Raw genomic sequence first — 12,664 nt, 5'->3', positions numbered from 1 at the left:
TCTTTGCTGATTGGACATCATCTCGTTAAGGCGGGCGCAATCGTACATGAAGATTCAACCCCGATGGAGTCTGGACACTGAAGGTGGTGGTGGAGGTGGTGAAGAGCACCGACTGAAGAACTGGACTGATGACATGAGAGAATAGACTGTGTATAAAAGTGTTTGTAGCTTCCGGGTCTGAAAAATGAGGCCGATGAAGAAGTACCTTAAGCTGCAATACCACCGAGCTCCACTAGAGGTCGGCTCCAAAAAGCCTCCGCAGACTCCCATTCAACTAGTCTCGGTCAATAAAATGTCTCCACCAGTTATCTCGTTTTTGTTAGCTGATGTCGCTCCTTATTCATTTTCTGTCGGTCCATCTGAAAATAATTCTGTCATTAATTATTAAATAAGCTTCAAAAAGCAGGCCTGTTGTTAGTTGTTAGGTTACTTATTGGTGGGTGGGACGTAGTATTGTCAGGTTTCCAATCAGATCGAGTCCGATCCACCGCTCACTTCCTCCCAGATCGTCCAAATATGGTCACTACCGACTCCAAACAGCTCTGGACTAGCAAGATGGCGTCGGACGAAATCTGAACTGTAGGCTTCATAACAGCCGTTTACAAACCAACGTGCGACGTCACTGCTGGTCGCTGCTTTCTATTGCCTCGTTAATCAACCTTTTAAAAACACAGTATTAATAATAGGAAACACACAAACATATGTTTTTGTCATTTCTGACATCTATTATTTATTACACACCTCAAGTAGATATTTTTTAAATTATTATTTTTTTAAACGATGACTTTCGTAATCATTGTTAACATAAAACATAATAGTCTAAAGGAATACCAGGTGAGCTTAGGCTCAGTTAAAAAACGACTAACCCACACGGTGTTGTATGTTTTCCTGGGTTGCTAACAACACGAGTTATGCATCTCAGGGCTGAAGACAAAAATGTTATTGTGCAATATAGAAGTGAACTATCAAAGTATGACATCTTTCTTTACATGTTTGCACAAGACTTCTGAAACGAGGACACTTGGTTGTTATATGACAAAGACAGTATGAAACATCAATGCAGGAGACCAAGATAAGTGTTAGGTAACAGGAAAAAATTAACTCTGGACATTGTGTGCTTCAGAAACACTATAATTTACTGACTGAAAGAGAACAGCTTAATCTTTTTTTGAAAGCCACAGACTCATAACTTTTTAAGTGGCTCGCTGCAGTGAGAGTTAACTCATTCTTTACCTGTTGATCTCTGCAGCTTAAACAATGTGAGGAAAAAGTCCACTGCTCATTTTGTCTTCAGTAATCAGAGCTGTGACCCGAAAGAGAAACAAAAAGAGGCGAGAGACCTCATCTGCTTGCTTCCACTTCAGCCTTGCTGCTTGTCATTATCCCTCCACCTCTTATTTCACCTACTGTCACCTCCTGCTTTCTCCCCTCCACTCCTCCCAAAGATGTAATCACATCTATTCAGTGATGAAGATGAAATGTGCCCTCCACCTCCACCTCCTCCTCCTCCACCTATTTTGAGCCTGGTTGAATCTGGTCATCCTTTTGTTGTCGAGGGAACAAACAAATTATGTCTCCTTGCGCAGTCAAGACAAGAGCGATCACTTGAATGACATCAGACAGAACAGGAGGAGCAAGACGGGAGAGCCGTGGCTCTGTAAAATTAGCCAGCTAAATGGTTATGAGTGTTTGTCTTTGTGTGTGTTTACAGCTGTAATTAGTGCATTATGCTGTGAGTAAAATGCTCAGGCTAGCCAGGCAGTGGAAAGAGACAAGTAATGGAGTGTTACCTACGCCAAAGCACACCCACAGGGTTCATTTAACACACACACACAAACACCCACGTCGTTGTGGGTGCGTCCGCCGAAGGCAGAAACTAAATGTCACACGAGCTAATTGCAGGTGTTTTACTGCGATGATCACTGGTGTGTGAGTTCAATCGGATTGCAGAAGTTCTAAGACAACTTAAAGTCTCGTATATTAGTGGGAATGCTGCTAAAAGTAGAACAAGCGTTGTGTAACAGTGAAGTCGGGGTCAATAAGAGGACCAATACTTCAACATTGTCGGGTCACAGCACTGGTTTCCCGATGAGGCTAATCAAGCCACAAATGGATGTACTAATGGCTCTTTAATGCACCGCGATAAAAAGGTCTCACTCACTTTTGCTCCATACTATATACAGAAATATATCTATATATTTAAATAAAGGTCACTATCAAAGTACAGGTCTGAAAAACACGAATTCAAAAATACAACTTGCCGTGTTTGAGGAAAGAAAGTTAACGAGCTATCATGATATTTTTGCTTGAGCTACCCTGAGGCTACTGGTTGGTTGGATCAAGCTGTTATTGGCCCTGAGGCTCAGATATGCTGTTCGGGTCTTAATATCCTCACGTATACCCCAACCTAAAGACAGCGTTTGCTGTATTGCCCCAATGTTTGCATTAAAGTACATGTACGAGGGTGGACTGCAGCAGGGGTTGGTGATTTCTCCTTGGACAAGGATGTTGTGTCAAAACTCTGGAAATCGGCAAACAGAGACTCTTGAAATGCTTCAGAAAATCTACAGTAATGATGCAATGAATCTGGAGAGGTGGGTTTTCTTTGACATTTACCAGGTGGTGCACCATGGATTCCTCCCCCAGGGTCAGACTGTAAAACACAGAATTCTGCTGGGAGAGAAAACATTTGATGCAAACAACCTGAACTGTGGTATTTGGGTTTTCCAAAATGACAGTTTGCCCGCCTCCATCATGTTGAACAATTTCCTGCCCTCATCAGCACAATCTTCGCTCCCCACCTCCTCTACTCATGAAATTTTGCCTCCTGCTACTTCTATCTGTTTCCCAAAAATTAGACACAAACCTTGATGTACTTTCTCTGCTCGAGTTTCAGGTCAATGGAGAAACCACGGACGCACTCGACCGGCGGTCATAAAAACCTGTTTAACTGTTGAACTCAGTTGCTGATGTTGATCAAGCCATGAAACTTGGAACACTTACTCATTAAGGTTGTAGCTTCCACCTGCTCCACGCACATCAAGGTGCTGCGCTCTGTTTGTGTGCAACAGGAGCAGTCCCTGAACTCTTTAATCGACCTTCGCACAAACAAATTGGTTTATTTTTGTAATTTTCATGAGGATTTGATTAGACACAACTTTATTTTGGGATGCTGTGTGAGCAAATGAAGATAAACTTCAATATTCAAGCAAAACAGAATTAAATTTTGACTGTAGGACACTGAAGCCTCGAGATTGGCGAACACCAAGACATTCCTCAGAAGAAGAATGACAACACTGGTTCAGTAATTGCCCTAAAATTATATGTTCACTTTCAAGAGAAAAGGCCTTTCAGTGGCCATTGTAATTATGATGGAAAGAAAAGAGGATACTGTGATGGGAGGAGGTTGAGGTTGATGGATGGAACAACAGAACAATGGACTTTAACACAAGAGACTGCTGCTAATATGCAGTCAACCTTGAGAGCCCCTTGGAGTTGAGCAGCTGCTTGATTGGTTAGTTCACTTTGACTTGTTGTTTTTCACCTGGACAGCCCATAAAAACCTATTGTTTTCTAGAAGGAGCCAATAAAACCAGAGTTTTTAATCTAGACCAGCCATTAAGCTCCTGTCAGAGGTCTCGAGGCTACGGGACTCATGTGGAGTGTGTAGCTGCGAAAAGATGTTCAAATTGTCTTCAATGACACGTTATAAGCTGAACTTGAATGTAGGTTTATGTTTTGGAGAAACACAGCAGCCTTCAAGTGCTATGAGCATCACTAGGAAAAGTTTGAGCGAGGCCACATTGAGTGCCTGATAATCTCTCACCTCTGTTCAGATTACATTCACGTCAGGACTCATTCAGTCCCACATTTAGACGTCACCAGGGTCACTTTCTCATCACTAAAAATACAAAATTCATTCGAGAGAAATGATCATTCAGCTGGCTGCATATCAAACCTCTGCTACAAACGGCACAGCGTTCAGTTGATGGATGAAGTCGAAGCTTGTTGAAAAATCGATGGTCTGAATATAGAAAAGCAGCGTGTGTTTGTTTGTTCAGGTAGACAGATGTCTCCTGACACTTTAACTGTTTAGCGTGTCCTTTAGCCGCTGTGGAAAATGGTACTGTCGTGCATGGCAGAGTTTATACTGGGAGGAGTAAGACGGGGAATTGGACATAACTGTAGAGTGGAGTGTGTGTGTGTGTGTGTGTGGGGGGGGGGGGGGTTGTTGCACGGACTGAAGAGCTGAGGAACGGGAGGAAATGAGATAGGACATCTTCATTTAGTTTTAACATCTGCCTAACTCTGCAGTGCAACCTGCTCTGCTCAGGCAGAAAGCGGCGGGCTCAGCTTCTCCCACTAATAGATGGATTTAGACGGTGAGACTCAGACACTTGGCAATATTCACTGCCCCAGGTGAGACTTTAGAATTTGGTATTGAATCAAGCGTATCAAACCGGTCCTGGGATATGAAAACGGGATTTTCTTTTTTTTAATTAGTCAATCCGCTGCCATATTTCAGGGCCCCACCTGTACGGTTCGTGCCTGAATTCTGTGAATTGTGTGTATTTCTCAATTACATGTCATGAAAAGGAGGAGAATGGCAGAGAAAGAAGGAGCAGGAGGGAAGTGGCAGCAGCTGAGCCCGTACTGTCACGTTTTGCTTCTGCGCTGAAGAGCTGAGGCAAAATCTCCACTCATGTAACATCCACCGGCCGTCTGCCTGCCAGTTAGCACGCTAGTTGTGATTTGGTTGGATGTGTAACGACAGTGATGGGCAGTTTGGTTTGCGATATATCAAGGCCAACTTGGTTCCTTTTTGTTCTGTTGAAGGCTTTATTCAGACTGCAGGCAAATCAGATTTTTTTTCCTCAGACCAGATCTTCAGGACAGACTGTCTGCTGTTATTTGCACGTGAGCCGGTCGGATTTGGTGTTTCCAGACTGATCCAGACATCACCAACCTTTCTGCATGGGTTGCTGTGGTAACGACGTACGCGCAAATACGCTGGTGACACGGCTTTCAAATGCGGAAGCTGTCGGCTACGGTTATAGGTACAGGAAAGCAACAAAACAACAGTGAAATATTAAATATAAAAATGCACAATATATACAATAAAATTGAATGATATTAAATTAAATTAAACTAACTAAACAATAGTGCAAGGATTTAAACAAACAAACAAAAAAAACAATCAACGTGTTATTGTTGTGTTGTATATTGGGCGTTTCTAGGGAGGGAAAATGCAAATCCATACATTTAGCACCGGCAATGATGTTTACTAAACCTGAAAGTAGAAACAGGAGAAGAGATTGCGTGTGTATTGTAGTACAACTGAAAGCTATGTATTAATCAGGTGTGCGCATTACGAGAGACGGCTTCTCTTATTGTGGTGAGAAGGAGATGCAGGAAAGCAAAGAATATGTAAAAAATGTGGTTTTACACCTGTTTAAACATTTATGAGACGTCAGGGGCAAACAAATATTTAGACATCTCATTTGTCAAGCGATGACATTTCTGAGTTATTAAATTAACTGAATGGTGATTTACAGCCAACAACAAGGAGAAGCCACGAAATACCAGCAATTAAAACAAAAAATTCTTGGGACTCAGCACTTTCCTGCCTCAAAGTCATGACAGCGTATCGCTGCGGGATATCCCACCCAGTGCCGTTATTCAGGTGTGCTGTCACAGGTCCTGCATGTGTCCCACAGAATTCACAAGTACATAAAGTTCACGAGCACTCGGGAGGCACTGAATGAGACTAATTCACCTGATCAGCACAGAAAGATCTGGACCTGCTGATCGGTGTTCGTTAGAGGATCTCATCCACCGTCCCTCCTGTTTTATTGCTGATGTTTCATTATTATGCCTTTTTTTTTTCTCGCCTTTTTTGTTTTTCCCACAACATAGACTTCCTTGCTGATAATCTCCTATAAAGCGTTTGCTATTTTTTATATTTCTTAACTTCAATGGGATCAGATTTCCATTTCCTTCTACAGTCACTCTGTTATAAAGACTGGAATCACTTGCAAATACCTCATTTAAATACAACGATTTGCACCTGATATCAGTGACGCAAATACTCTTAGTAAATCACCCGCAAAACGGCTGCAAAATAAATGTGCAAACTTTTGGAAAACACACACAATTTGGTACTCTTTATTTGAGATCTTAGTAATTGTGATTTCAGCCTTGAGTTTCACATAAGCAATGAATTATGAAAAATTCAAGTCTAAGGTACTTATAATAAAAACATACAACTACAGTATCACACTAGTCAGACTTGTTTCTTGTCAGTTTGAGCAGGAAAATTCATAAAGAACCTAAATAAGACAAAACCAGATCATTTGAAACAAGTGTATGACCGAGTGCATGTGGTACTTTCATTTATATTTGATGATAAAAAAAAAAATACAATTTAATCATCCTGGAATAAGATATTATAACTCTCTGGAGTTTTCTGTCTTCAGTGTAAACATTTAGTTTGTGAGACTCAGTGGAGTAAATGGGAGGTTCACTCAAATAAAGTCATCCAGACTCCCTGTGTGGGTGTCTGAAGTGTGGAATAAATCGAGAGGGCCAGACTGAGAAGGAGCAGCAGTTGTAACTCACCCGTCCTGTCACCTGCCCCTCCACACACACACACACACACACACACACACACACACACACACACACACACACACACACACACACACACACACACACACACACACACACACACACACACACACACACACAACACAACACACACATAAACACTTTCACTATGTGTATGTAGACATGCATGTAAATCAACCATACGTATATCATGAGTAACTCAGCATCTGCAATTTAGTCTTCTCTCTTTCACTCTGTGTGCGTGTGTGTTTTTGTGTGCGTGTGTGGTTTTGTGTGCGTGTGTGTTTTTGTGGGGGTGTGTGTTTTTGTGGGGGTGTGTGGTTTTGTGTGAGTGTGTGGTTTTGTGTGAGTGTGTGTGGTCCTGTTGCATGTGTTTAGTTCCTTAGTGAGAGCTGTGGGAACATTCAGACTAAAGTTATTTGGTTCCAACTGAGAGACGAAGTGTGTGTGTGTGTGTGTGTGTGTGTGTGTGTGTGTGTGTGTGTGTGTGTGTGTGTGTGTGTGTGTGTGTGTGTGTGTGAGAGAGAGAGAGAGAGAGAGAGAGAGAGAGAGAGAGAGAGAGAGAGAGAGAAAGAGAGAGGGGGAGAGAAGAAAATAAAACAACAGATAGGGAGAAAAAAAAAAGCCTTCCTCTGATTGAATCTGTTGAGGCGTGGCATTGAGATAGATCAGAAACACTGATGTGTGTGTGTGTGTGTGTGTGTGTGTGTGTGTGTGTGTGTGTGTGTGTGTGTGTGTGTGTGTGTGTGTGTGTGTGTGTGTGTGTGTGTGTGTGTGTGTGTGTGTTGTCGTCTGGTCTAACCAAACTGGAAAAAGATGGAATTTCTCCTCCACATCTGAAAGACACGTGTGTCTGTTTGTCTGTGTGTGTGTGCGTGTGTGTGTGTGTGTGTGTGTGCGTGTGTGCGTGTTTATTTCCTCATAAGCGTGCGGTTCGGGAGTGTGCGTGTGCATGATAAACACATTAGTGTGTGCATCAGCATTCATGCAGCCCAGTGTGTGTGTGATTAGATATTTACTCGGTGCTGCAGTGTGTGATTAAGTGCAGTTTGAAGCGGGTGGTTTTACGCTACACTGCGTCCTGGACTCTGCAGTCACAACAGCACACACAGGTAGAAAGAAAAGCAGGGCAGGGTGCTGCACCATTTCATCTCAGCTTTAACAGGAGTTCACCGAGTATGTCCCAATCATCAACTTACAGATTACTAATGAAACACCCACGTCACAGACAGGAAAGGAACTAAAACGTGTCTAACTCTAAATAGCCCGTGTGCATTCAATGCAGTTGTTCTTTAAACAAGGTGTTATTGAATTAATCACTTGCAGAAATGTAACACATCACTATAATGGCATTATCATTTTTAAAAGTAGTTTCAGCATTTTTGCTTTTTAGGGCAGAATCATACACCGTATATAAAAGTGGATTTAACTTCCGGGTCTGAAGAATTCAGTGCCCTAAGCTGTAATACCACCGAGTGCCACTAGAGGTCACAGTTTTTCCTCAAGTTATCTTTGCTAGCTAAAGTCGGTCCCTCTTATTAGTTTTCTGCCGATGCATCTGAAAATATTCCCTTCATTAAATCAGATATTAGGCCTCAAAAAGTGGTATGTTTGTGGGCGTGTCTGTTTGATTGACAGGTCTGTGGTGCAACCAGGTTTCTGCTGTAGGTGGGCGGGGCGTAGTGTCCTCGGGTTCCCGATCAGATGGAGTCAGAACCACCGCTCAGTCCTCCCAAGCTCGTCCAAACATGGCCACTACCGGCTGCAAAATAGCGAGATGGCGACGGCCAAAATGGCAAACTCGGGTTCACAAACCAACGGGTGACGTCACGGCTGGTTGTCGCCTGTGTGAAAACGTAACTCCGGGTCAGAATTAGCTGCTTGCACAAAGGATCCACGGGGTCGTTTTTGGAGAACAGCTCTAGATAACTTGACGTGCCAGTGTGTGACGATGCCCTCAGGCGTCTGTGTCACCAACTCCTAAACTCAAACTGGAGCTAAAACTTAGTTCTTGTGGAGCGTTTTGGTTCTTTCACAGCACCTCAAGACATCAAACGGAGGAGATTAGCAAAGTGTTCGTCTCGAGGAGGTCGCTCTTTCTCTTATCAGGGAGTGATGGCGCGATGATTAACGTTCTACATTTGCAAAATTACGCATAATTTCCAGCATCCTGCAATTTCCCCCAACTCATGCGCCCCAACTTGACCTACAAAGTGCGGTGTAGTTTGACAGCAGGATGACGGTGATGAGTCTGCAAATCTAGCATCAAAAGGAAAATGTATGCCCTGGAAACATACATACATAGCTTATATTAAAAAAAGAAAAAAAAACAATTCTTCGGCCTGTTTAACACACAACTTTCTTCAAACAAGATTTTTCTGCAAACTAGGTTCTCTAAATGGTACGTGGTTTTATTAGATGCTGGAGGCGATGAAGCAAACATCACTCAGTGCATAAAACAGCTACTGGATATCTTTTAGCATTTCAAACAGATTTACGTATTTAGGACTTTAAAAGAAGAAGAAGAAGAAAAAAAAACGGCATGTGGAGATGGGGATGGTTTGTCATTTTGAAACAAGTTTATTTTCCGCGGGAACAGCTGTGTGTCTTGCAGATTGTCTCACTGACAGATAAATCACAGCAAAGCATCCGAAGATATGAAAGTCATCTTCTTGTTGAAATTACCGGCTTCCAAATGTCTCATTTGAGATTGTGTGTGAGTGTGTGTGTGTGTGTGTGTGTGTGTGTGTGTGTGTGTGTGTGTGTGTGTGTGTGTGTGTGTGTGTGTGTGTGTGTGTGTGTGTGTGTGTGTGTGTGTTTGCGCACGCGCGCGCTGGATTTTGTACCCCTCATGTCACCTGTGTCCCACACACATCCAGTTTTGATTGGCCAGCGCGAGTCCTCGTCTTTATTGTGAAAACCAAGAGTCTTTCCAGAGCTCACCAGTGAGTTGTGTGTGTGTGTGTGTGTGTGTGTGTGTGTGTGTGTGTGTGTGTGTGTGTGTGTGTGTGTGTGTGTGTGTGTGTGTGTGTGTGTGTGTGTGTGTGTGTGTTGGGTGGTGGTGGGAGCGGGGGAGTGCGGTTAAACACACACACTCTCTTGTCATCGGAGCCTTCAACTACCACATTCACATCTCCCTTTTCTTTTCCCACCCTTCGCTCTCTCCCCCTCTCTATATATGTGGTTACTGAGGGACCGCTGAAATCCTACAGTGTGTCAGTGTTTGTGTGTGCAGAGAGAGACGTGCGACGATAGATTTATAGGCCACTCACATATGCTGGAGCAATCAAGGAATCACCCCACCCCCCCTCCTCCCCCCACCCCACCAACTCATATCCTCTCCTCTAATAAAAAACACCAGCGAGAGGAGAGAAAGAGAGAGGGCGGATGAAAAATGACAGAGATAGAGCTGAATGATGAGGAGGAGGAGAGAGACAGAGGAAGAAAGAAAAGACCCAGGACTGATGGAGAGTTGAAAGAAACCGAGGGAATGAGCTGAAGGAGTGGAGAGGTGTTGAAAAAGCCTGAAGGTTTTTAGTGTGCTGTAACACCAGGAGAGAATGTACAAAAAAAACCAACTATGACAGTAAAGTTTGGATGAGAAGACAATATGTGAGAGGTGGAAAGGTGAAAGAAGGAGGGACCGGAGGGAGAGGATCGCTTTGACAGAGTGAGGAGGGACTGAATGAGCACGATTTAATGTGGCACATCTTTACGAGGTTGTAAGTCTTATTTTTTTTTTTTTTGATGAAAGTGATCTCCATTTTATAGCCCCCCTCTCCCGCCCCCTCTTCCTGTCTTCTTCTTCCATCTTCATCCCTCTCTGGTAAATTATACGGGGAAATATATCCAGAAAATGTAAAAAAAAAAAGAAAAAGAGGAGGGATGTGTTTCCTGCCACGGTCAATATTTCATGTCGTTTTTTTGTTGTTGTTATGGTTTCTCACACAGTTCTTCATCGAATATTAATGAAAGTATTCACTCCCCTTTTGGAAATATCCTTATTAATGCATTTGTGGTATTCAAAACTTTTGATTTACCAGATGTTCTTTGTTGCGACCTTTAGCTATGGTCATGAACTTTGGGTAGTGTCCAAAATAATGAGATTTCAGATACAAGTGGCTGAAATGAGCTCAGCCTCAGAGACAGGGTGCAGGGCTGCTGCTCCTCCGTGTCAAAAGGATCCAGTTAAAGTGGTTTGGGCGTGTGATTGGGATGCCTTCTGGAGCGCTTCCATTGGTGCTCAGGGTTCAGGGTAGACCCAGAACACACTGGAGGGATTATATATCTCATCTGGTCGTGGAGAGACTCAGGATTTCCTCAGGAGGAGCTGGGGAGAGGAATGTCAGGACTAACCCGCTCAACCTGCTGACACCGCAAACTAAAACCAGAAAAGCAGTAGAAAATAGATGGACGGAAGAACGGACGGATGGACGGAAAATCAAGAATTTATTGTGAAACAGAACAAATGCTGTGACCTGTGTCTGAGTCCTCAGGCAACTGATTACAGAAGATGAAGCTAATGTTTACTGATTACTTGATTATTTCTAGATTACTTGATTATTTCTAGATTACTTGATTATTTCTAGATTACTTGGTTATTTCCAGATTTGGCAATATCAATTGGCATTTCAATAAAGGAGAGATCATTTGTCGTGAATAACAATTTATTGAAGAAATGGCTGTTTGAGTAATACATTTTGATAATTAGACTCCAATGGTGAGACGCCGCTTCATAGAGCAATGTCCCAAATGGATGTAGGAGATCCGCCAGATCCTAGATGCTGGAGGTGGTGGAGAACCATATGCACATTTCTAATGTTTTTTTCTTAAAAATCCCTTTAAACGTGAAGAAAAGCTCCCTTTTAACAGGAAGAAAACCTCTGACAGCTGGAAGGAAAAACTCCCTTTTAACAGGAAGAAAAGCTCTTACATTTCCAAGCAATAGGCAGAAATATTCATTTTACAATATGTTGAAATAAATTTCAGTTCCCAACAGAGCAAAATAAGAACATTTATGTTCACTGACTGAAACTGTTTCCAGCAGAAGAGCTGAACATTTGTGACAGCGGCTACCTCTCTGCTTCAGTACCTCTTTTTCCCTCCTTCTCCGTGTCGATCTTTCTCCCCCATCCTCCCAGCTTCCCTTCCTTCCTCCTGCTCTCAGTCTCCCCTCTAAATCTCTCTCTCTAATAAGGACGGCTCGGTGGAGGATTCGACCTCGGTTCCCTCCTTATTCCACTGCCAGTCGCAGTCTCATTAAAGGAGGAAACATACTGACACAAACACACACACAAACACACATCGCCACTTCATAGTGTGACACTTGGTTACCCTTCTTTTCTTTCTTTTCTTTGCCATCTGAATAATTTTGACCTTTTTCCCCTGAATTCTATTACTTTTCTTACTTCTGACCTTTTCATTTATTTGCGAGCGAGTGATCCATTTTGGTTTTTTGGGCACTTTCTTGTTTTATTTGTGCTGAGAAACCTTTTTCAGTTTTTACCTGCTCAACCGCTTCTGTCTGCTTTGCTGCTGTTTTCTCTTGTTTTACACTTTCATTTTACTTCTGTGTCATGTTTTCTAAATTGTATTATGTTTTTCTGCTGATGTAGTGATGTGACAAGACAAGTTACAGCTAAAAGACAAAGTTCGTTCGACCACAAATGACACAAAATCAATGCTACTGTAGTTGTGCTTTTATCAACAGAGATTCTTAAATCTTTTCAAATCAGGATTCAGGACTTTCTTTCTGTGATGAAACCACATTATTTTGACTTATTATTATTGATTTATTTGCATTTTAGAGTGAGTGTTTATTGGAGAGTCGAGTGGGAGGAATTTCAAAATAAAACCAAAACAATTCTGCACACTTTCTGTCACTTGAACTCACTTTATTTCAGCAGAAGTGAACTAATAATCTGCACATTATTTCAAAGTCCACTTTAGAAAGCAAAATAAATACAGAAAATAAGACTTGTATTCACTTCCATATTGGTATCAGGGGCATCTTTATATTGTGTCTTTTATATATCCA

This window comes from Brachyistius frenatus, unplaced genomic scaffold (genome assembly GCF_029030835.1).
Source record: "Brachyistius frenatus isolate BFR_SWC_R1_liver_20210118 unplaced genomic scaffold, ASM2903083v1 Contig_1, whole genome shotgun sequence".
Lineage (NCBI taxonomy): Eukaryota > Metazoa > Chordata > Actinopteri > Embiotocidae > Brachyistius > Brachyistius frenatus.
The sequence above is the reverse complement of the archived record's forward strand: the minus strand, read 5'-3'. Positions refer to the sequence as shown.